Genomic DNA, 25,924 nt, shown 5'->3' with positions numbered 1-25,924 from the left:
TGTTTTCCATATGACCTGTGTAAAAGTCTACTCCCCTATTTTTGGCCCCGACTGACCACCTATCCGAGCTCCCCATGTACTGACCGCATACCCATGTCCAGGACGCCCACCCATTGGAACTCCTGATGCCACGCCTGCAGATCCTTGCCCTGGCCATCCACCCATCTGAACTCCTGATGCCCTGAACGTGGACTTACCACCCGGTCCCATCCATCTCAGCTCCCGATTCCTTGAACAATGGAGATACAGGTAGACCCCGACTTACAATGGTGTTCGGTTCTGGGACTTGCATCACAAGTTGCAATTAGCCAAAATAACCATGAGATTTGCTGAAAAAAGTGAGATTTTGCTGGAAAACTATAACAGAACCATCGTAACTTTGAAATATCTTATGTGGGGACATTGTAAATATGGGTCTATCTGTACTTACCGCAGTCAAAATATAACCCTTGTAAAAGTTGACCCCCTGCAAATTTGACCCGAACATTTGGTCCAAAAAACATGACACATACGTGAGTGCATATGGCAATTTTAACACATCAAACGTTGCTTTTCCTGTGTAAGCTAGTATCTGTCTGCATGAGGTAATATGAAGCAAAGACTCTCCGTTTGCTGAATCCAACTCCAAGAGTGGACTGGCATGGTAGCAAAATTGCACCATTATCTTTAGATGAGGGATGCGAAGAAAATTCTCCCAGATTCTAACTACTGATTGCAAAGTCATGATTCCTTCTGATTGTGCAGGCTTTGAATATTTGGGTAAGGCTCAACACCATGATGAGGTTAGATCAAAATAATGTGGGGGGGCGTGGCAAAATGGCGTAGAGAGCAGACGTGCGATCCCACCCTTCCTCAGCCAGTTTTTTAAGCACCCGTCTTTAAAGTTTATCTAAGTGAATAAAAGTTGTATCCTTATTTTTGGGAACGTTAGTGGGTCACAATGGCGACTAATGTTAAAAAAACGAAAGCTCAATTACAGAAGAAATTACCTTTTAAAAATGCTGAAGAATTGAGGCCTACCTGTCCAGCTGAAGCCACGGAATTGTCGTTTGGAACCTCCAAGGCACAGAGAACTCCTGCCAGGAGACCTTGTCTCCACTAGATAGCACTGGCATGATGACGAGCTTGGCCGGAGTTGATTCGCGCGTTCACGATGTGCGGGCAACCCGGCTGAGAGAAGTGCCCTTGAGGCCAGGCTGCCGCAGAATGGCGTTGGAAGTTACCTATAAACCTCAGGAAATTAATGACCAGTTTTATTCATTTTATAAAAAATTATATACTTCTGAGGGGAAACAGGATAGTGGTATTGATTCTTATTTGTCTAAGTTAATGTTATCAGCATTAGAAGAGGAGGATGTTATGGATCTGGAAGCTCCATTTACAGAATTAGAGATTAAGGCGGCTATGTTGGAAATGCCCAATGGGAAGTCACCAGGCGATGATGGGTTTTCTGTGGAATTTTATAAAACTTTTTATGAAGATTTGTCTTCGGTGTTTGAGGAGGTATTACAACAAGTGACTGAACAGTATGAATTACCAGAATATTGCTCTAGTGCTTTAATTACTGTAATCCCAAAAAAAGATAGAGACCCGTTGAAAGTGTCTTAGGTTGTCCATTGTCACCAGCTCTGTTTGCATTGGCTATTGAACCGTTAGCTCAAACAATAAGGCAGAATGAACAGATAAGAGGGATGAGAGTTAGGGGTGAAGAGTATAAAGATTAATTTATTTGTGGATGATGTTTTGATGTATTTAACAAACCCAGAACAATCGTTGCCACATTTACGGGAATGTTTATTACAATATGGAACATTATCTGGATATAAATTTAACTGGAATAAGAGTGAAAATTTGCCAGTCGGAGAAGGAGATTATTCAGAGTATAAAAATATTATAAAACTGAAATGGTCTGATAAAATCAAATATTTAGGGATAATTGTAAATATTACAAGTTAAATTATGTTCCATTATTAAAAAAATATTAAAGCAGATTTAATTAAGTGGAAAGATCTTCCGTTAATTTTAATTGGTCGAGTTAATTGTATTAAGATGAATATTTTTCCTCGTATTCAATATTTATTTCAATCAATACAGTGTTCTCTTTCAAAGAATTTATTTCAGGATTTAAATAAAGTTAAGAGAGAATTTTTATGGAAAGGTAAACTACCACGGGTAGCATTAAATAAACTTAATTAGATCAAAATGATGTATGAATCATTCACATTATAGGGGACTAGATAAAATATGGTTGAACATGAGATGGTTTTTAAAAAAAAATGTCTGAACAATTTACATGCAACTAGAGGTAGATAACGATATTCAAAGCATGAAAGTCTGTGGTAAAAATGCAGAAATGCTGGAGGACCTCAGCAGGTCTCGCAGCGAGCGTCTTTAGGAGGTAAACTTATACAACCAGCATTTTGAGTCTGAGTCATTTGCCAAGGTATGGACAAAAAGCAGGCAGGCACCTGAATTATAAAGGCTGGGGGAGGAAGAGCACAGCAATAGATGCATGGAGAAGAGCGGAAGAGTGACAATTGATTGGAATGGATGGGGTGTAGCTCCTCTGTGAATACAGTACTGGAGAAAAGGAGGCAGAAGAGAAGGGCGAGAAAAAGACACAGCTGAGGAAAAGAGAGGGCAAGAGATGGACGGGACGTGGGGCGCTTAAGGAAACTGAGAAGTCGATGTTAATGCCATCTGGTTGGATGGTACCTAGACAGAATATGGTTTCGTTCCTCCAATTTGCATGTGGTCTCAGTCTGTCAGTGCATGAGATCATGGACATAGATGGTGGGAAATTGAAATGGGTAAGTCTCCAGACTTGTGGCAGACAGAGCCAAGGTGCTCAGCAAAGCAATCTTCCAGTCTGCATCCAGTAGAGGTGACCACAGTGGGAAAATGGATGCAGTTGATGACCCTTGCTGATTCACAAGTGAAGTGTTGCTTCACTTGGAACACTTTGCCCTCCACTCTGCACCAATTAGAACCTCACCATCAAACCTGCAGACAAGGTTAGCACTGTTATTGTCAGGTGCACTGACCTCTATCTGGTCAAAGCTGGACAGCAACTCTCAGAAACCTCTTACCCCTTCAACAGCACTCCACCAAAATTCATCAAACTCTGGTTCACTCACTACCTCTGAACTCATCTCACTTTTGGTTCTTGGATATCTGGTTGGTATGATGTTGGAAAGTTAGGGAGTAAAGTATTCAGAAAATTTCTAATTTTGAAAGTAGCTAAAAAATGTGACTTGGGTAATTATATTTATTAGATAATTGTTCAAAAAACATTTAGCTACCATCTATAAACAAATCTGAAAAATAAATGATTCCTTTAACTTTCTGAAAAGAGTAGGTTTGATTAATTATAGATGGTTGAAAAACACAATCAAGAGAAATGTTGCTAGATAAAATAATTTTCAAATCAAAGAATTTCCAAAATTGAAATCAAATCCGTAATATATGTTTATTGGATTGAAAGAATGTTGACTAATCTTAGGAAGTGTAAAAGGAAGAACTACTCCCAATGAAGAGGTTACTGAATTCCTCAATTCCAAATCTACCCAATAAGGGCATTCAAATTTATCGGAATAGTAGATCCAGAAAATAATATAGCGGTTGTTAACTGCCCTATAATAGAGTCTAAGATTAGGTAAAGCCGTACCATTATCTTTCTTTAATTTCTGCAGATGGAATTTACTCAATCTAGGATTCTTTTTATTCCAAATATGAGAAGATATTTTTAGAGTCAAAAAAGGATTTTGGAATAAAAACTGAGAATGCTTGCAATAAATACAAAAATTTAGGTTAGATTAGACCAATTAAAGATAAAACCAATGGAGTCCATTTGGAAAGAGATTGTTTCACATAATCTATCAAAGGAAGAAAGTTAAATTTATATATATCTTTAAATATTTTGACAATTTTAACCCCAAGATAGGTAAAATAGTCTTTAACCACTCGAAAAGGTGTATGATTATATACAGGTACATACATGTTTATTGGGAATCATTTGCTTTTATATCCAGAAAGCAAAGACAACATTTCTCAGGATCTGAAATGTATACTAAAGGATCATCTGCATATAAAGATATTGTGAATTCCATCTCCTCTATTAATTTCCCGAATGTCACTTGAATTTCAAAGTGCTATTGCTAGGGGGTTCTAAAGCTAAATTTAAATAGTAAAGGGCTAAGAGGACAATCCTGTTTAGAGCTGCCATTCTCAACCATTTTTTTGGCTATGGCCCTCATGGACTCTGCTCAAAGTTTATGGGTCCCTTCCTTCTCTGTGAAGCATTTAAGTTTCGTTGGTTTCTTCTGTATTTACTACGTAAAATACAGGTACATGTTCCTTTATCTGGAACCCTTGGGCGACAGTGTGTTCCGAATTTCGGAATTTTACGGATTTTGGAAAGCCCACCCGAATTGAGCTGCTGTATCCATCCCCACCCCCTTCCAGTCACCCGACTGTCTCCCCAACTGCCGGTCCCTCGGCCGCCTCCCCCAACTGCCGGTCCCTCGGCCGCCTCCCCCAACTGCCGGTCCCTCGGCCGCCTCCCCCAACTGCCGGTCCCTCGGCCGCCTCCCCCAACTGCCGGTCCCTCGGCCGCCTGACTAGCGCTGCCGGTCCCTCGGCCGCCTGACTCGCGCTGCCGGTCCCTCGGCCGCCTGACTCGCGCTGCCGGTCCCTCGGCCGCCTGACTCGCGCTGCCGGTCCCTCGGCCGCCTGACTCGCGCTGCCGGTCCCTCGGCCGCCTGACTCGCGCTGCCGGTCCCTCGGCCGCCTGACTCGCGCTGCCGGTCCCTCGGCCGCCTGACTCGCGCTGCCGGTCCCTCGGCCGCCTGACTCGCGCTGCCGGTCCCTCGGCCGCCTGACTCGCGCTGCCGGTCCCTCGGCCGCCTGACTCGCGCTGCCGGTCCCTCGGCCGCCTGACTCGCGCTGCCGGTCCCTCGGCCGCCTGACTCGCGCTGCCGGTCCCTCGGCCGCCTGACTCGCGCTGCCGGTCCCTCGGCCGCCTGACTCGCGCTGCCGGTCCCTCGGCCGCCTGACTCGCGCTGCCGGTCCCTCGGCCGCCTGACTCGCGCTGCCGGTCCCTCGGCCGCCTGACTCGCGCTGCCGGTCCCTCGGCCGCCTGACTCGCGCTGCCGGTCCCTCGGCCGCCTGACTCGCGCTGCCGGTCCCTCGGCCGCCTGACTCGCGCTGCCGGTCCCTCGGCCGCCTGACTCGCGCTGCCGGTCCCTCGGCCGCCTGACTCGCGCTGCCGGTCCCTCGGCCGCCTGACTCGCGCTGCCGGTCCCTCGGCCGCCTGACTCGCGCTGCCGGTCCCTCGGCCGCCTGACTCGCGCTGCCGGTCCCTCGGCCGCCTGACTCGCGCTGCCGGTCCCTCGGCCGCCTGACTCGCGCTGCCGGTCCCTCGGCCGCCTGACTCGCGCTGCCGGTCCCTCGGCCGCCTGACTCGCGCTGCCGGTCCCTCGGCCGCCTGACTCGCGCTGCCGGTCCCTCGGCCGCCTGACTCGCGCTGCCGGTCCCTCGGCCGCCTGACTCGCGCTGCCGGTCCCTCGGCCGCCTGACTCGCGCTGCCGGTCCCTCGGCCGCCTGACTCGCGCTGCCGGTCCCTCGGCCGCCTGACTCGCGCTGCCGGTCCCTCGGCCGCCTGACTCGCGCTGCCGGTCCCTCGGCCGCCTGACTCGCGCTGCCAGTCCCTCGGCCGCCTGACTCGCGCTGCCGGTCCCTCGGCCGCCTAACTCGCGCTGCCGGTCCCTCGGCCGCCTGACTCGCGCTGCCACCTCTCTCCCCACTTGCAGGATTTTGGAGCTTTTTGGATTTTAGATATCTGGATAAAGGATTCGGAGATCTACCTGTATGTAAAAAAAAATAAGGATCATGTACCTTTATGTAAAAAATATTTTATGATTTCATTCCTTGGCCTCCCTGAAATGTGCTGTGCCCAGTATGGCCCCCATTGAAAATGGCTGTTCTAGAGGCAAGAGAGCTATCAACTTTGTGACTGCTCTTGCTTTGAGATAAATTCAGGAGAAATTATGGGTTTTTACAATTTTGGAGAAAGAAAGGGCCAAACAGAAAAAAAAATAGAGAAACTTATGGGAATAATAGACGGGTTGTAAAAGAAATCAAAACTCTATTGAGGCTGATGAGTAAGAAAAATGAAGAACTAAAAGAAATGAGCAAATAGTTTACAATGCTTTAATGCCATTGGCTGTACAACCAGTTTGTATGTAAAAATATGATCAGATAAGTTTGTTGAGAGTTTGACAGACTTTTTTAAGCTGAAGACATAGATCACGATAAAGATTTTGTTGTCAAGATATATGACAGCTCAAAGATGACACATCTGAGATTTTTTTAAAATTGCAGTACGCTGTGTATAAAGACACCTACTTGAGAGACTACAGCTTGCTCATACTTTGTGATACAAGTCGGGAAACAGTGGAACATGCTGGTCAGCAACTGGCTGTTTATGTCAGTTGGTGAGCTGTATCTTTCAACATAAGAAACCCTGCCATGTCTTTGCCTAAAGATATTATGAATAGATTTAAAGAACATTATGTTTAAATTGCATTTCGTTTACTGTTTCACTTGGTTGTGCTTTGGCTATGACCTCTCTGCTTTCACTGCTCTTTTTGGAAAGGCTAAAATTCCAATGGCCATTTTTGTTTAGAGCAGTGCATAGAGAAACATTTCCTTGCTGCATGGAACATGAAACAAATGTTTCACATTATTTCAATTTAAATTGCTGCTGGAATCGAATTGCACTTCAAAAACAAGTTTTACTTATTCTATTACTAAGTTGCTAACTAAGGAATCTTTCAATCTCCAATCGTAAATTCAGGCTGCTTTCTGGGGCCTCATTAAAAGGTGGGCGAGAATAAACCAGGCAGTCTATCCCAGATCACCCTGTTGTGTTACACTTTGATTTTCTTGGCATTCAGCCCACGTCTCTGTTGGAACTTTCACTAAGTATTTTTGAGTGTTGGTGTAGATGGTTTTGGGGAGCTACTTCTTTTTCTTTGGCTTGGCTTCGCGGACGAAGATTTATGGAGGGGGTAAAAAGTCCACGTCAGCTGCAGGCTCGTTTGTGGCTGACAAGTCCGATGCGGGACAGGCAGACACGGTTGCAGCGGTTGCAGGGGAAAATTGGTTGGTTGGGGTTGGGTGTTGGGTTTTTCCTCCTTTGCCTTTTGTCAGTGAGGTGGGCTCTGCGGTCTTCTTCAAAGAGGTTGCTGCCCGCCGAACTGTGAGGCGCCAAGATGCACGGTTTGAGGTGATATCAGCCCACTGGCGGTGGTCAATGTGGCAGGCACCAAGAGATTTCTTTAGGCAGTCCTTGTACCTTTTCTTTGGTGCACCTCTGTCATGGTGGCCAGTGGAGAGCTCGCCATATAACACGATCTTGGGAAGGCGATGGTCCTCCATTCTGGAGACGTGACCCACCCAGCGCAGCTGGATCTTCAGCAGCGTGGACTCGATGTAGTGTAGATGTGGTGTAGATGGTTTTGGGGAGCTACTGAGAACTCTTTTCTAAAGCAGGTTGTAATGCTTCCCTAATTGCTGATTGACTGCACCAAGTGGCTTTTATAAAAATTTGTGTCCTGAATTTCCCTCTCCTTTCTATTCCGGAGTTGGAGGACTATCGTTAAAGTAGAAAACTGCTTTTTTTTCCTTTTTGACAACCCCCCCCAATTTCTCCTCTTCCCCCCCCAACCCAAACACACACCCGAAATCTCTTAACTTAAAAGTAAAATGTTCACATTTCATTTTATTCCTGACCATCTTGGGTGAGAATCCGGTACCTTCCATTTCCAGGTTGCTGCACATGTTTGAAGGTAGTGATGTTTTCCTTTTAAATTGTCATTTTGTTCCTTAAATGTCCTCTCCCCTTCCAAAGATATTGGCCTCTTCATGCTCGGATACTTGGAACGGTACACCACAAGTATGGGCTCCTCAGCCCATAAAGACTGTGCTGAACCATTCTAAGTCACCAATGCAGCACAGTCAAATGCCAAATTAAACTGATCCCATTTGCCTGCCTGTGATTCATATTCATCTATTCCCTACGTGGTTATGTGCCTGTCTAAATGCCTCAAGTCACTGCTTCCACCACTGTCTTTGGCAGCTAATTCCACACTCTGAGGGGAGGGAAAAATTTGGCTTGCACTTCTCCTTTAAACTTTCAATTCACAGCCACGTCATCCAGTCTTTAACATTTACACACTGACGTTAAATAATTTTATAAACTTGTATATGATATACCATTGGCCTGCAATGCTCCAGCCACTCATAGCTAATACTGTCTTAATTGGGACAGATCCTGCTGTACATCTTCACCATGACAAGACGGTATTTATATATTCCCCTTTCCAAAATGACCAGATGACATTAAGGTTCAGCTATTGAATCTGGAAATGGATTTACATGTCATCAAAGCAAAGGATTTCAGGTGTGTCTTTCCTCACCTGATGATCCTGAGCAATTTTAAGGAGTAGCTGTAATAGGGGTGCAGTTGTAAATTTCTCCTCCTCCTCAGGCACTCCCTTGAGATTGAGGACAACTCGCATTTCGATTCTGAGGAGCAAAAAAATTGCCTGATACAAGACAAAGAATAGTCTGGTCCAATGGCAAGGAGATCTAAGGCAACTCCTGCATATTTCTAGTATACACTCGTCTACTTGCCCCTTCTTTCTCTCTCCCCCCTTTCTCTCCCCCTCCCCCTCTCCTCCCCCACCCCCTTTTACGTCATACATACTCTCTTTATCATATGTGAATAATCCTCCATTCTGTGGCTGTGCATTGCAATGTTCTACCAGAACACTGTGCTTCTCTTTTCTGCATTTGGCCATTCACAACCTGGAGACTTGACAGGCCACAGTTCAACTTTTTATACAATGATATATCCCTGACTTTAAATTTTATGAACTTCTGTTTCCCTTCTAATTACTTGTATTCTCAACAGTGAAGATTAAAGTTAGTTATCTGTTTAATTTATTGGTTTATGCAAAAACACTGAAATGCTGGAGAAACTTTCTTTTCAGCATCCATAAACAGCAAAAATATACAACCGAGGTTTTGGGCCTGTAAACAGAATGAGCAAGGACCAGAAAATCTCAGATTTCAGGGAGTGATGGTGGCTGGGGGAGGAATCCAGACCATCAAAAGGATATGATAAGGGACAAGCTAAGAAAAGAGACAAGGAAACAGCTGAGGAAGAGAAGTAGGTTGGTTTTCCATTATTTACATAGATTTACTTTCTATGAGACTAGCTAGCACTCATTTCAATTTTTTAAAAATAAGATTTTGATGTAAACTTTTTTTTCTTCTTGATGTTTTTGTGCTTTAGATTTGATACTACCTTTTTAGTTAATCATGACAGATGGGTACACGCTCTTGGAATTTTTATTTCTTCTTGGACTGTTTTCTGAAAGATTCCATTAAATGTCTACCTAATATCGCTTCCCCAATTCCCTGATCTAATTTTCATCCTCACTGCTTCAAAACCTTCATAATTATCCTTATCAAGGTTTGAAACGCTACACTTAGACCCATTGTTCTCTCTTTCAGACCAAGTGTACAATTCAATCATATTTTGGGAAAAGTCATGCAGAGGTCATTCAGTAATAGCATAATTATACATCCTCTAGTTGGGACGAGATCATGCTGTTTGAAGAATATTAACAAGATGATTTCTCCAAACTCATCAAGTTGCCCATCTTGCCCATCTGATTCTTTTCCATTTAATTGGAGATAAAAGTCCTTCATAATTCTCAATGTGTCTTCAAGCTAGTTAAAACTAGCTCTCACTATTTCTTCCTTTATATCCATGTAGTTTATTGTTTGGGGGCCTGTTCATAACACACTTTTTTTTCTTTCATTGTATCTCATCTCCACCTAACCTGCTTCTACACCCTGGTTTCCTGAACCTGGGCCATCCCTCCCTATTGGACTAAGTACAATAAAATCCCTGGTATCCGGCACCTATGGGGATTGGTAGATGTTGACTAAATGAATTTTCCGGTTGCGTGTTGTGTGATTGGTGAACTAATGGCAAGGCAGTCCAATTTTAAACCTGTTTTTATTTTCTGCATATTTTCTTTTGCTGGTTGCTTGAGGTTGCCAGCTGCTTGGATTTGGATAACAGGGTTTTTACTGTATTATTAACTCATTGTCACCCCATCACTTTTATCTAGTCTTTTCTTTCCTTAATTTTATGTACCCTTTAACGTTAAGCCCCATTGTCCAGTGAGATCATATTTACAGTTTATCTGTTGGGGTTTGACTGCTATTTGCTTACAGAAACTCTGCCTTTGGGTTTGTTTTTGTAACGTGCAATTTTTACTTATTTATTCTTGGATTTGTGCTCTGTATATGCCTCCTTGTTATGGTTTGTTTTTCATCACAAATTTTAATGCCTTTCTGTCCAGCCTTGTCTCTCCCCTTTCATTTGGCATATCTTTGCAACTTTGATCCATTGCCTCCTGTTTTTTGTTTATGATCCGAGAGAGAGAGAGAGAGAGAGAGAGAGAGAGAGAGAGAGAGAGAGAGAGAGAGAGAGAATCAAACTGCACTGAAACAGGCCCGAAAGCTTATCAAAATAGCAGATAGAGTTTAATCTCGACAAGGGTGTATTGTAAATGGCAGAAGCCTGAGAAGCATCGAGGTTCAGAGGGTTCTGGGAGTAAAAGTCCAAACTTCCCTGAGAGTGTCGGCACAAGTAGATAGGGTGGTTTTAAAAAAAAAAGCGTCCAGCGCACTTGCCTTTACTCTTTGGTGTAATGAGTATAGAAGTTGGGAAGTCATGTTTCAGCTGTATGAAACTTTGGGTCGTCACTGCATTACAAAGAGGATGTGGAGCCTTCAGAGAACGTGCAAGAGGCATTCACCAGGATGTCGCAGAGGATTAGAGAGTATTGGTCATTAGGAGAGGTAGACATGAATTGGATTGTTTTCTCTGAGGTTTCAGAGGTTGAGGGACAACCTGATAGAAGTATTATATTGTTAGGAGAATTGTAATAAACTGAGAAACTTTTGCTTAGGGTGGAAATATCAAAGACCAGAAGGCATTGATCGCGTCGAAAGAACCAAAGACTTGTTGATCCAAACCAAGGCTGTTATTAACTAAAAGACTGGAGCACAAGAAGGTCGACCAGTCCAGAATGACCTGGTCTGGCTAGGAGCAATCCTTTAAGTAGGTGTGGCTACGCTCTCAGCCAATCACAGTCATCCTACACTACATTCTGTACTTGTATTCATTGGTGATAGAATCTGTACTATCACATTCACCCCTTCTTTGAGGACTAACCCCGGGGTGGATGGAGGGCTGTAATTAAAAAAAAAAGGGGCCCGGTGGAGATTAGGGGCTGTACCGACCAGTCAGGGGGCCTGACCATCTGGCGTGACCGCCGTGGTGCCAGTTTGGGGTCGCTGGCGGGCTCGTAGGATGCGGCCACTGCTTCGCTCAATTCCCCAACGGCGTTGTCGACAGTCTGGCCTGAGCTGGTGGGGTGGTGCCGGTCCCTCTGTTCAAGCACATGACCTGGAGGAGGAATTGGGGGAGGTTGGGTTAAAGGCCCTGCTGGGCCTGATCCGGCTTGGGCTAGGTCCCTTACCGAGACTGTGTCCTCCCGCCTGTCCGGCTACTCAACGTAGGCATAATGCGGGTTCGCATGGAGCAGAGTCACTCGGTCAACCAAGGGGTTGTTCTTTGAGTACCGGATGTGGCGTCGTAGGAGGACTGGCCTGGGAACCATGAGCCACACCCTTATGGTTGTTCCCGATTCGGATTTCCTCGGGAAAGAGAACATCCTTTCATGGGGGGGTGGCGTTGGTCGCGGTGCATAGGAGGGAGTGGATGGAGTGTAGGGCACTAATGAGCACATCCTGCCAGCGAGAGGTGAGGAGACCTTTGGACCAGAGGGCAAGCGTAACTGCTTTCCAGATGGTGGCATTCTCTCTTTTGATTTGCCCATTACCGCGTGGGTTATAGCTGGTGGTCCTGCTTGAAGCAATGCCATGCTCCAGAAGGTACTGCCGCAGCTCTGCGCTTATAAACGAGGACCCCCTGTCACTGTGGATGTTACTGGGGTACCCGAAGATGCTGTGTGGGGCCTCTATGACTGAGGAGGCAGTCATGTCCGAGCAGGGCACAGCGAACGGGAAGCAGGAGTAATCGTCGATGGCCGTAAGGATGTAGGTATTATGGTTGGTCGACGGTAGGGGCCCCTTGAAGTCCCCGCTGAGACGCTCAAAGGGGCGGGTGGCTTTGATGATGTGGCTGTTCTCCGGATGGAAGAAATGGGGCTTGCACTCTGCGCACACTGGGCAGGCTCGGGTTATAGAGTGATTCTCCTCAACCGTGTAGGCCAGGTTGCGAGCCTTGACAAAGTGCATGAAGCTAGTGACCTCTGGATGACAGAGCTCCTTGTGGAGTCTCTGCAGCCTGTCCAGTTGTATGTTGGCGCAAGTCCCCCGGAGAGCGCATCTGGCGGGTCGTTGAGTTTACCTGGCTGATATAGTATGTCATAATTAAAGGTGGAACTCTATTCTCCATCTGGCGATTTTGTCATTCTTGATATTATCTCGCTGGGTACTACTAAACATGAAGGAGACCGCGCGTTGGTCGATCAGCAGTGTAAAATGCCAGTGAGGTAGTGTCTCCAATGACGTACTGCTTCGACTATGGCCTGGGCCTCCTTCTCGACAGAGGAGTGTTGGCTCTCAGGACCCTGGAGGGTTCTGGAGAAGAAGGCTACCGGCCGGCCGGCCTGGTTCAAAGTGGCTGCCAGTGCAAAGTCGGACGCATCGCTCTCGACTTGGAATGGGATGGACTCGTCGATGGCGTGCAGCGTTGCAATGGAGATGTCCAATTTGATGCGGTTGAAGGTCACTCTGGCTTCGGTTGACAGGGGGAAGGAGGTGGTCTTGATGAGTGGCCGTGCCTTGTCAGCATAGTGTGGAACCCATTGGGCATAGTAAGAGAAAAAACCCAGGCAGTGAGTGCCTTCTGGGTGTGGGGGTGGGGGGGCAAGTCCATGAGGGAACACATGCGGTCAGGGTCCGGTATGACCACCCTGTTCTCCACCACACAAACCAAGAATTGCGAGCCGAGTGGTTCAGAAGACATACTTGTTGAAATTGTAGGTTAAATCCAGCCAAGTTGCAGTCTGAAAAAATTTCTCAAGGTTGGCATCATGGTCTTCCGTGTCATGGCCGCAGATGGTGACGGGAAAGTAGCTGTCAGCCCGTTCTGATCCACCATCCGGTCCATTTCCAGCTGGAAGACTGCGACACCATTTGTGACCCCAAAGGGTACCCTGAGCAATTGATGCAGCTGCCCATTCGCTTCGAAGGCCGTGAAAGGTCGGTCTTCTCGGTGGATCAGGAGCTGATGATAGGCCGAACGTAAGTCAATGGTGAAAAATACATGGTATTGGGCGATCTGATTCACCACATCGGTGATCCGTGGAAGGGGGTACGCATCCAGAAGCGTGAAGCGGTTGATTGGCTGTAGTCAACCATCATCTGCGGCTTCTCCCTGTTTTTAACAACCACCAGCTGGGCCCTCCAGGGACTCGAGCTAGGTTCGATAATGCCCTCGTCCAGCAGTCTGCGCCCCTCGCTTGTGATAAATTTCCTGTGGTCATAACTATATTGCCAGCTTTTGGTGGCCACAGGCTTCCAGCCAGGGGTGAGGTTTGTGAAGAGCGCTGGCAGAGAAACTCTGAGGGTGGAGAGGCTACAGGTGAGGGGGCGGGTGGCTCGGGCTGCCACTGGCAAGAGTAGTTACAGATAGAGAGTGGAGCGTGAGGGCCCCCAAAGTGCAGGGAAATGGTTTGAAACTGGCACTGAAAATCGTGTCCCAGCAGTGCAGGGGCGCACAATTGGGAAAGGACTAATAGTTTGAAGTCTGTGAACGTGATGCCCTGGACTTTCAGGGTTGCCACGCAATACCCCTTTACCCCAGTTGAGTGCGATCTGGTCACCAATGAAATCCTCTGGGTAGTGGGGAGAATGACCAGTCTGCAACGGTGGGCCAGGTCAGGGCAGATAAAACTGTCAGTTGACCCCGAGACAAATGAGCAATTGATATAGTGTCCATGCACTTTAATCGGTTCCATTGCTTTTGTGAGGGGATGGGGGAAGTCCTGGTCGAGGGTTATTGATGCAGAGACTTGTAAAGGGGACAGTGGAGTTCTGTGTGATGATGTCACGCAAACAGTTGGGCCTAAAGAGACAGCGTCGAGGAGTTGGTGTTGCTGCCTGCAGCCTGCTGGGGGTGTTGGCCAGCCAATGGTAAGTGTTGGGGGTCGCTGCTTGTTGTCGGCGGTGGGGTGGTCAGTCAGTCAGGCAGTTGTCGGCAGTGGTTTCCGGTCGGTAGCGTCGTTGGGTATCGCAGCAGCATGTCCCCGGTCGGCAGCGTCGGTCGCTGTTGCGGGAACCTGGTCAGCTGTCTCGGTGGGGGCGGGTCCCCAGTCGGTAGTGGCGGCAGGTGTGGTGGGTCCCTGGTCGGCAGTGGCGGGGGTGATGGCGGCGGTGGGCTCAGCGGTGATGGCGGCAGCGGGTCATTGGTCGGCAAGAGCCGTTGAGGTCGGGGCTGGGGCCTGGTCAGACGTTGCTTTGTGAGGGAGGGTGGACAACATTGCGGTGAGGGTGGGTTGTACTTTCCGTGCTCGGCATCTACTCCATGACGTCAGGCGCTGCCGTGGGGTGGAGCCCTCGCTCTTATTGGACGAGAGCTCTGAGGAAGAAGTGTTTGAATGGGAGGGTGGCGATTGGGCTTCACTGTGTTTGATGGTGGCCATTTTTGAGTGACAGACTAAAGCAAAGTGGCCGTTTTTAAGGCACTTCTGGCACCTGGCTTTTCTCGCTGGGCACTGGGACCTGCTGTGCTTGATCCTCCCGCAGAAATAACACTTTGGGGTCGCATCGGGCAGCGTAGCAGCAGCCAATAGGCCATCGGTCTGCCAGGGGGTAGTAGGGTAGAGGGAGGGCATCCTACTCACTGATGTGAGTATGGAGTCCAGCCCTGAGAGTACACATCCATACTTGAGACCGCAGCCTCCATTGTCTCTGCGATCCGGATCACGTCCTCTAGGTTTTCTCCTTCGTGCTCTAGCAGGGGCTGCCTCACCTCATTTGATTGAACCGTGGCCACATAGGCATCCCGAATGAGATAGTCTGTGGTCCTATGTGGGGGTGATACCTCAAGAAGGCAGCCAACGTCATAAAAGACCCCCACCATTCTTGTCACCACCTCTTCTCACTGCTACCTTTGGGTAGTGACCCTGAAAACCCGCACCTCTAGGTCCAAGTTTCTTTCCAACAGCTTTCTTGAACCTTCCCTTGTACACCAGTCATAAGCCGTTTTCAGGTGCATTCTCCGCCAAGAATGTGCCTGCAGAAAGTGCTGAAAGCGCAGCGCTGGCCACCTGAAAGGGACAGCTGCACGGGAGGCGTCTCGGAACGCACTCTGGCTCCTGTCCCTTTGAGCTGTTAGCGCTGGGGCGGCCAGCGTGGGCTGTCCCCACACTAATCCTATTGCCCTGGGTCGATCCCCATACTGATCCCACTGCTTCATGCTCTCCCCACACCCCTGTATCAGTCCCTACACTGTTCCCACTGACCTGCACTCTCCCCATAGTCCCCACATTGATCCCACTGCTCTGCTCTCTCCCCATAGCCCTGTGTTGGTCCCCACACTGATCCCACAGCCCCGTGTCGATCTCTACACTGATCCCACTGCCCTGCTCTCTCAATGCTCCGGCGATTATCCCTCCTGGAGGAGGGTTACAAAGTTCATCTTGCATGCGCCTCCTGCGCTTTCAGGTGACCTCCCGACAGCCGCATAGAGGTTAAATATGCAGCTTTACATCAGTGTATTTTGGCCACCTGAAAGTGTCTACAGACTGCTTTGCAGCACATAAGGAATATGCCCCATTGCATGTCAGTTTTTTGCACTAAGATACTGAGAATATTTATCATCGGTTTTACAAGAATTTCAGTGAATGCGTCAGTTGCACAATGTTTATGACAATAAACTCATCATCAAATTTCAAATCTAAAATATTCTTCTTTCTTTGGCTTGGCTTCGCGGACGAAGATTTATGGAGGGGGTAAAAAGTCCACGTCAGCTGCAGGCTCGTTTGTGGCTGACAAGTCCGATGCGGGACAGGCAGACACGGTTGCAGCGGTTGCAGGGGAAAATTGGTTGGTTGGGGTTGGGTGTTGGGTTTTTCCTCCTTTGCCTTTTGTCAGTGAGGTGGGCTCTGCGGTCTTCTTCAAAGGAGGTTGCTGCCCGCCAAGCATGTGTTAACAATCTTTAGACAATGCCCAAATTTCTTCAGTGGAAAAAGTAATGAATTTCAGAAGCTTGGTGTTTGTGGATCAACAAGAGTAGGAGTGATTTCCCCCCCGCCCCCAGTACTTTAAACAAATCTGTTCTACAATCCACCAACCCACCTCCACATTTCCAATCATGCAGCTTGCCATCTCGTAAATGTCCCCATTCACTTCCCTGGCTCCCCTTTATGTTTTTTCATGACCTCAGTTTAATGAGATAAGTTTGGGAAAAATTGATATTTTCATTACTAGTTCGCAGGCTCCTGATGGCCCTGCATTACCATGCTTCCTTTGTCAGGACTCCATTCTTCCAGTTCCTCTGACTCTTTTGTTCTTCCTTTGACAATTAGCCTTTTGTTTCCCTGGACCATGGCTTCCATATCCCTTAATTCGCAGAGCTTTTAATTGCATCTCAATTATTTCTCATATTTCTACTGTTAGCTCTTCTGGAGCAAGGATAGGGTATACACAGTTCTTGCCTAACACCACGCCAACCTCTGTAGTGTCAGGTTTTCGGGAGTGCTATGGAGAATCACACCTGCTCTTCCTGATCCACTAACGGTACCAACAGTACGCTCAGCTGCTGGACTTTAATTTAAATTTAGTCCTTGCCGCCCAATTTACACCCAATTAACCTACACATCTGGTACATTTTGAACAGTGGGAGGAAACTGGAGACTCCGGGGAGAACCCACGCAGACACCGGGACAATGTACAAACAGTGCAGGATTGGAATCCCGCGCGCGCTCTCTTTCTGTCTCTCTCTTCTCTCTGTCTGCACAGATGCTGCTTGATCCATAATTCTTCTAGCAGTTCATTCTGTGTCCCAGAATTCTTCATCAGTATTCTCTGGTGTCTCCAAGAGTATTTTTCGTATGTGCTTACCTGTGCATACACAGTGCTCTGGTCTCAGTTTCCTAACTCAAGCACTGAAATTTTGAAGACATGCACGATAATAGGTTATGATCTAATTCCGGAATTGCATTCAGATGTTTGTGCCTTGCAAATAGTAAAAAAAAAAGTTGTAAAGTGTATGAAAATGTAAGTCAAACTGCACTCTTGGACAAAATTGTGATCTTGTCAAAATCTTGGTGACCCTCTGGCAATCTGGTGTCCCTTCTGTGAGTGGACAGAAAATTAAAAGTCCTAAAATCCAGACTGCTCGGGGATTGGGTAGGTCCGGATTCTTGGATAGTACTTTTAAAATTGAAATTTTGATAGTTTATTAATTTTAAAATCTTCACATAAATATAAAGTACCAAAAAAATGTTTTTTTTTGCATTTTCACAACTTCTGCATGGTTGTTTGTTACCATTGTGGACACACACAGAAGCTCAGAGTTTTGGAGAAGTCTGGATTTTCAGGAGGTTTGGATTTCTGACACCCAGATTTTTAGACTTTTATCGTACGACTGAGCCAGCCTATAAATTCAAGGGAGTATAGAATGTCGCAGGACTTCCAACCTTTGTAAACAAGTCAATTTGTAGAGTCTATTGAAGAAGAAACTGAATGAAGTGCAACATACTTAACCACAATTTTGAGTGATTTTCTTCAGTCAAGTAGAGTGGGCTGTGATGATTACCTCCATTAACTCTTTAAAGTTACTCATAGTCTCTTAGAGCACATGGTTTGCACCCATGATTCACACATAAATCTTGATTCTGACTGAGAACAGAGGTAGAACTTAATGAACCTTCTCAGTTCAGAAGGTCAGCATTGTAAATCGGCTTTAGAAGGTCATGTGTCCTGTGTGTCAAAGTCTTTCATACCAGTCTGAATTTAAAAAATCTTTGAAACTTGTTAGCACTGGGGAATTAGGTGAAGTGTTTCCGAAATAAAATCGCTTCAGAATTAATCTTTAATTAGAAGTTGTGTTAGAGAGAAAGAGAGAAGAGGCTACAGGCAGGTACACACACACACACACACACACACACACACACACACACACACACACACACACACACACACACACACACACACACACACACACGTACTCAAAATAGCATCATGGCTGTGGGGAACCATTAGTCCCTATTTCAAGTAAAACCACCAACTCACAATTATACCTTTGGTTCTACCAAAATTGGCTGGTTTGAAAAAACCATTTGCATTTTATTGTATTCATGAGATTGCCAAATGGAAGATCATAACTTGAGCTAGATTACTCGTTTGGCCAGAAATATGTGGAGTCTTTGCAGGTCACGTTTAAATTTAATGTGGCAGTACTTTGTGACTATAGATTCCTAAACAATCAGCCATTTTATGATTGGAGATCATGCACTAGAAACAAAATGGTGGAGAGAAAACTGACAAGGTTAATGGTCTTAAACAGGACTGATTCCCTTCAGTAAAGCTTAAATTTTCAAACAAGAGATACTGCTATGAAGAAGATTGGAAGGGTCTTCAGATTTCTTTCACAAATTTCATTAACTTTTTTTCCTCTGCTTGGTTTTATTATTTCTGTTAGTACACCAAATATAAATTTAAAGGAATCATTTACTTTGGTTAGAGAAGATTTTAATAAATGGCTGGGGAATTTTAGCTTTGCTGCATCTGGGTTGCTTCCAGATTATAGCAGCCACTAGAGTTCCTTGATTGTGTGTGCTTGCAAAGAGATCTAAGCACATAAACCTTGGGAAAGTCTGATGACTATAAACATAGGCACAAGACTACAAAAGGAGGGTGATATGCTACATATATCAGTATTTTGGTAAAGTATAAAGGAAATGTGTGACTTTTTAAGCACGTATCAATTGAAATGAGAATCTTTCAGCTACTCAATTATAGGATTTGTTCATCGAAATTTGATTATGACTGACAAGAATTTTTAACATTTGGTGGGTGGCAGTTCCAACAAGTTGTTAGCAGAGCTAAGGACTTGTTCGGTCAGGCAGGATCATGGAGAGAAATGGGCAGTTAGCATTCAGGTTGGGACCCTTTATGTGACTAAGGGGAGATAGGAAGAGGGCCATTGGTGGTGGGGTGGATTGAGAGAAAAGTGAGCACTGAAATGGATGAGGAAGAAATAGGAACACGTAAGGACAGATGCAGGTTGTGGAATTGAATTGGGTCAGAGTTATCATCTTACCTCTTGGCCCCTCCCTGGCTTTTTTCCACCATCTTCCGCTTGCAATCTTGTCTTCTCGCCTTAGTGTTGAAAAAGCATCCCGATCTGAAACATTGCCCATTTTTCTTCATGAGTACTGGCCTGACATGCAGCAAATTTGGAGCTATGGTTTAAAAATCAATTCTTCCCTCTAAAATGCATCAACATCATTAAGTTACATTGCTGTAAGGAACCAAAATATTTTGCAGATACTCCAGTTTGTTTGTCCCATGTATACATATATATCTATATCTTTCTTTGGCTTGGCTTCGCGGACGAAGATTTATGGAGGGGGTAAAAGTCCACGTCAGCTGCAGGCTCGTTTGTGGCTGACAAGTCCGATGCGGGACAGGCAGACACGGTTGCAGCGGCTGCAGGGGAAAATTGGTTGGTTGGGGTTGGGTGTTGGGTTTTTCCTCCTTTGCCTTTTGTCAGTGAGGTGGGCTCTGCGGTCTTCTTCAAAGGAGGTTGCTGCCCGCCAAACTGTGAGGCGCCAAGATGCACGGTTTGAGGCGATATCAGCCCACTGGCGGTGGTCAATGTGGCAGGCACCAAGAGATTTCTTTAGGCAGTCCTTGTACCTTTTCTTTGGTGCACCTCTGTCACGGTGGCCAGTGGAGAGCTCGCCATATAACACGATATCTATATATAGATATATAAAATGCAGTGATAGAGTTTGTTTTGCAGGCTACCAATAGGCACAGTACAGGTACGTATTCTTTCATCCAAAATTTTGAAAACCAAGCAGTTTTTTAATTGCATGTACAGTATATTTTTGGGTGTTTGGTTTGAGCCAGTTTAAGTTTGAAGTTTCACTGTATGTTTTAAAAATACAGGGATTGTCCTCCAGCAGAATTTCAGCAACTCCGCTGAAAGGGAGGGAGCAGCTTGGGGAGAGAGAACAGCGTGGCTTAGGTGGGTGAGAGGGGAGAGAGAGCAGCGTGGCTTAGGTGGGTGAGAGGGGAGAGAGAGCAGCGTGGCTTAGGTGGGTGAGAGGGGAGAGAGAACAGCGTGGCTTAGGTGGGTGAGAGGGGAGAGAGAGCAGCGTGGCTTAGGTGGGTGAGAGGGGAGAGAGAGCGGTAGTGCAACTCAGCGGGCAAGTGGGGAGAGAGCAGCAGCTTGGCTTAGGTGGGTGAGAGGGGAGAGAGAGAGTGCCAGCGCAACTCGGCGGGCAAGTGGGGAGAGAGCAGCAGCATGGCTTAGGTGGATGAGGGGGAGAGAGAGCGGCAGCGCAACTCGGCGGGCAAGTGGGGAGAGAGCGGCAGCGTGGTATGGGCGAGCGGGGAGAGAATGGCGGCACAGCGTGGGAGATTGGGGAGAGAGCGCCAGTGTGGCTTGGAAAGGCGAGTGGGGAGAGAGCTGCAGCATGGCTCAGGTGAGTGGTGAGAAAATTGTCTATCTTTATCTCACTTCATTTACCTGCCTACCTTCGCCCCTCACCCCCCCCCCCCCCCCCCCATCCAATGCTGCCATGGCCTCCCCCCTCTGCAATTACTTAAAAATACCACTGTTTTAGTATTACTCCAATATCCAAAAAAATCCTGTTATGAACTCACAACCATTTTAATTTTTGTTTGGGGAAAAAAGGACTTTGTTAGTACTAACAAAGGAACATCAATTTAAAATTCACCAATGATAAATTCAAAATAATAGTTTTTATTAAACTATCAATAACATAATATTTCTTATCTCTAAACTTAACCCCACAATACGCAAATGTAAAATGTGTATTGGTGTGTAATTAAAGTCCCACTCTGAAAAGTCAATTTTTAAAACTTCAGCATCATTTTAGTCTTGCTTGAAGGTCTTACATTCTCAGTTCAGAAATAATTATTATGAGCTTGTAAACATAATATCTTCAGGTCTCTTTACTCACAATTCTTTTGATGAGATCTTTTATTTTAAAACTTTATGTAGAATTTAAAAATACATAAAGAAAATAACAAAATAAACTAAAATAAACAAAGCCACTCACCCCCACCCTTAGCAAACCTCGCAAGGGGAGCAAAAAAGTACCAATTAATTACATACATAGGCTGTGTGATATCTCAAAATTATAATGAAAAACTTAAGATATTTCTAAACCCATACATTCCAAATAAGATGACCACATCTGAACAAAAAAAAGAATAATTATCATGCAAACTGTATGTTATTTTCTCCATTTAAATACAAGATCTCAATTCATTATGCCAGCGGGCTATACTTAACTCCACATTATCTTTCCATGTAATCGCGATTCATTTCTGTGCTACCTCTAATGCTAAACCTCAAGCCAGTCAAAGATACAGTATAACCCAGCAAAAAAAATCAATGGGTCCAATGGTAATTTAATCTTAAACAATTTTTCAAAAAAATATTCTAATTTTTCCCCAAAATGGTTGGACCTTAATACAAAACCAAACTGCATGTACAAATTTCCAATATGTAGTCCACATCTAAAACATAAATCTGAATTACTAAAACCATATCTTTTTAATTTCTCGGGAGTCAAATACAACTGATGTAAAAAATTATGATTGACTAAACTATATCTTACATTAAGTAATTTAGTCACACCGTCTTGACACACAACCTCCCAATCCTCCTGAGGTTTTTAAAGAGCTATCTGGAGAGATATTCTTTAAATAGAAGTGACCATCTTTTGAGCCACCAATGTACCTCCTGTGAAAAGGAGAATACAAGTCCTGTCTTCCCAGGATCAAATATTTTTACTGAAGATTTTGGAATCTTTTCCACACAAAGAATCTGCCCTCTTTTCAAAGAGATGGTGAATGTGGCTATTTTCTTCCACAATGAATTCACAAACCCAGACAAGGGTTAAACAAAGTGACTATACAAAAATGGATCCAGTAGAATTCTGTCCTCTTTTCCAAAGAGATAGTGAAATGGTCTTCCTTATTTCAAAAGCTACTTATTCTGTCTTCCCCTTTTCTCAGAAGTTACTGTAATTCAATCCTGTCTTTCACAAAGGTTCCAACCCCTGTGTGTCACATGGTTTTGACTTCTGTACTCTCCAAACTGAATTCTTTGTCTCTCATTTCGATAATATATTTCCAGCCCAACATCATTTCTGTCTTTGAAGCTTATGAGGTCTTTTGACACGAATGTGATAAAAGTGTTTAAGTCTTTGTAGGTCTCCGCTCAGTCTGCTTTCCTCAGAAATAAAATGGCCCTGCATTTATACAAGTGCTTCTGAACTAACACCTATTGTTTCCAATATCTCAAGTTCCATCATAAATACTTTTCATTTCCTGGACTTTTAACTTTGATCAGCATCCATTCTTTGTCTCAAACTGGCTTTTATCTTCTATCTCAAAGAACCATGTGTATTTAAATGTGTGATGTGTGACTTTAGGCCCTTATAACTGCCCGAACCTACTTATTAAACCATATCTAGATAAAATATAGTTTGAACATTAAGGATTCATATTAACAGATCTGTTACATTCTGAAATCCGTAAAGGGTCTGGTCCCAAAGATTTCAGATAAAAAATTAAGCATCTGTACAAGAAAGACATAGTACTGTTACGAGCCCAGAGGACCCCAAAACCCAGCAGCAATAGATGTTCACCAAGGCATATGGTCACTTAAACAAAAGTTGCTTTTTATTATCTTTAAGCAAGATAGCAGAATCACACTTTAACTTATCACTATTAACTTAACTAACCTAACTTAACCCCCTTCTAATTCTAAGCGCTCATGTATGTAATGTGTGTGTAAATTCAGAAAAGTTCTTTGGTTCACAGTCCAATTTCACTTATCACTCCTCCAAGTTCACTGGTTGCAGGCAATTCTTCTACTGTGCACAGAATTTAACATGTATAAAGTTCATCAGGCTTTGATGCTTGAAGGGTAAATGGTTACCACTTAGGAAGGTTCTTGTCAGTTTTCAGAGAGAAATTTGTTCCAGGATACCCACAACTGATGTACTTCCATCAGCCACTCCAGTGTCTTGCTGACAAAACTTGCCCAGTCAGGGTTCTCCAGATGATAACCTCTTACTTTCAGGTCACTACGGAGTTCCTTTTTGTTTCTCTTATTCCTCTCCTCTTGCATGAATCACAAGGGCTTTGACCAGGCTGAACTAAGAACTCACAACCCGTCTTCCAAATGGTTTTTTCCACAAGCTTGTCAGCTTGTCCTGTTCCAGTCCCAGCTGCTGTTACTGACTGTAAAATTGTAGAAGTGATCTCTAGGTGTGTGTGTGTGTGTGTGTGTGTGTGTGTGTGTGTGTGTGTGTGTGTGTGTGTGTGTGTGTGTGTGTGTGTGTGTGTGTGTGTGTCTCTCTCTCTCTCTCTCTCTCTCTCTCTCTGAGAGAAAGCCTATTTTACTCTCTCTGTTTGCAAAACCACATGACCCTCTTAGAACAGCAAGTTCCTCTGCAGACAGAATGCAGCTCCGACAAGCTCTTTCATCTGTTGCCTTTTTGTCAACAACAATCCATTATTAGTGAAGTCTTTTGGGCACTCTCCAAAGCTTTTGCAAAGGCTCTGAGGCCCCGACATGTCTAGCATTAGCAGAGCTCCAATATTTTAAATCAGATCTGTTTTAAAGTGTTTGTATGTGACCTACACTAACAAACCTGCCCCAATTTATCTCCCAAAAACATACCTATATTTTTTGTCACAGTATAAAAGTGCAGAGTTACAGCCAGTGATGAGTTGTATGGAGCACAGGCAATGTCATTTTACTATTTTGGGGTTCATTCATGGCTTTGGATGAGTTCATGGAGTTGACTGAAAGAAAGCTGAGCAAGGGGATGTGGAATTAATTGAAAGTTGGGTGACGATGTGGTGATACATGAGGAATAATTAAAAATTAAGTTGGAGATCCAAATGCTAGTATCTAGAGCAGCTGTTCTTAACCTTTTTTTTGGCTGTGCCCCCCCCCCCCCGTCCCTCCCCAGGACTTTCCTCAAAGTTTATGGGCCCTGTTCCCTATGAAGCAGTCAAGCTTTTTTTTTCCATACTTCTACTGATGGTTTTTTTAAAAACTTTATTTATTCGTTCAAAATACAGATAATAAGTAACATATATAACAATAAACAAAGCATGAACGTTATATTTTATATATTTTTTTTTAAAAAGAAAGCAAAAAAAAGGAAAGAACCCCCCCCCCCCCATTTCAGCCAACTCTCCTAAGGAGAGCCATAAAGAAAGAAGAAAAAAATAAAGAAAAGTAAAGCATACATATTAAAATCTAGTCAATATAAATCAAAATGTAAATATTCTGAATATAACAACCACCTATTAATATAGTTATCCACAAAACATTGTAATTTTTTTCCATTATTAAACAATATTTCATCTCATTATCCCAAAAGTCTCAAATTTAATCATTTCAGGTAAAATCATATCTCTACTGAACACATGTTTTACCAAAGATCGAACTTGATAAAAATACGCTTATGCTTAATCGGACTGTTTAAACCCTGAACATTAAAAGTAGCAAACTTCAACATATCCACTAATATTACTAAAAACTAATAATATCAATATATAAAGACTCAGATCAACGTAAATAGTCCCTCCAATAGGAGAAAAAGAAACCACAAATTGAAGTTTAAATAAAATGAAAATAAAAAAAGATAAAAAGAAAAAAAAACCCCAAAAAACTACCAAAAGGTAGTAATCCCTAAACAAAAGTTGGGTGTGGATCACCCACCAGTGGCTGATGACTAGTAGAACATAGAGCAAATTTCTCCCTCCCCAGCCAAACAAAGAATAACAACAAGATATCATAATGACATAAAAAGAAAATAAAAATAAAAAACTTCTTCTATTCATCCAAGAAATTCCAGACTCGGTGACCCCATTTCAATTTCCATTCCCATTTCTGCCGTTTCTTCCATTTCCAGAGCAACCAGATTTTTCTTTAGGAGACAATGGTGGGCTATGACTTTGTCCTCTTACATCTGGCAACGAGTCAGAAAAACTCATTGCTTCACATTCATTCTCAAAAAACCGAGATTGAAAGTCTCCACAAAACACCTTCAACACTGCTGGATAGCGAAAAGTAGACTTATAACCTTTAAGCCACAAAACTTCTTTAACTGGATTAAATCGACGCTGACGCTGAATAACCTCTTGACTCAAATCAGGATAAAAAAAAAACTCTACTATTCTGAATCATTAACGGAGCTTGTCGTTGTCTCGCGTTTTGCACTGCTAAACGAAGTATCGTTTCTCTGTCCAAATAATTCAAACATCGAATTATCACTGGTCTCGGTGGTTGACCAGGCAGAGGTCTTCTTCTTAAGGCTCTATGAGCTCTTTCCAATACCAGACCTCCAGAGAAAAATTCCTGCCCCAGTATTTGTGGAATCCATTCGGTAAAAAAACGAAGAGGATCTTGATCTTCCATACCTTCTGGCAAACCAACAATCTTCACATTGTTCCTTCTACTTTGATTCTCCAAATAATCTACTTTCCTCTCTAACTCCTTCTCACGTTCTCGTAA

At 44.5% G+C, this 25,924-nt stretch overlaps 1 protein-coding gene across 4 annotated transcripts in view; it reads left to right on the top strand.

Moving 5' to 3' along the window:
• zzz3 (zinc finger, ZZ-type containing 3) overlaps positions 1 to 25,924 on the top strand; it is a 162,131-nt gene that overhangs the window by 36,040 nt on the left and 100,167 nt on the right. The gene's annotated exons all lie outside the window — the stretch shown is intronic.

This window comes from Narcine bancroftii, chromosome 5, assembly GCF_036971445.1.
Source record: "Narcine bancroftii isolate sNarBan1 chromosome 5, sNarBan1.hap1, whole genome shotgun sequence".
NCBI lineage: Eukaryota > Metazoa > Chordata > Chondrichthyes > Torpediniformes > Narcinidae > Narcine > Narcine bancroftii.
This window is presented reverse-complemented; position numbering and strand designations above follow the sequence as displayed.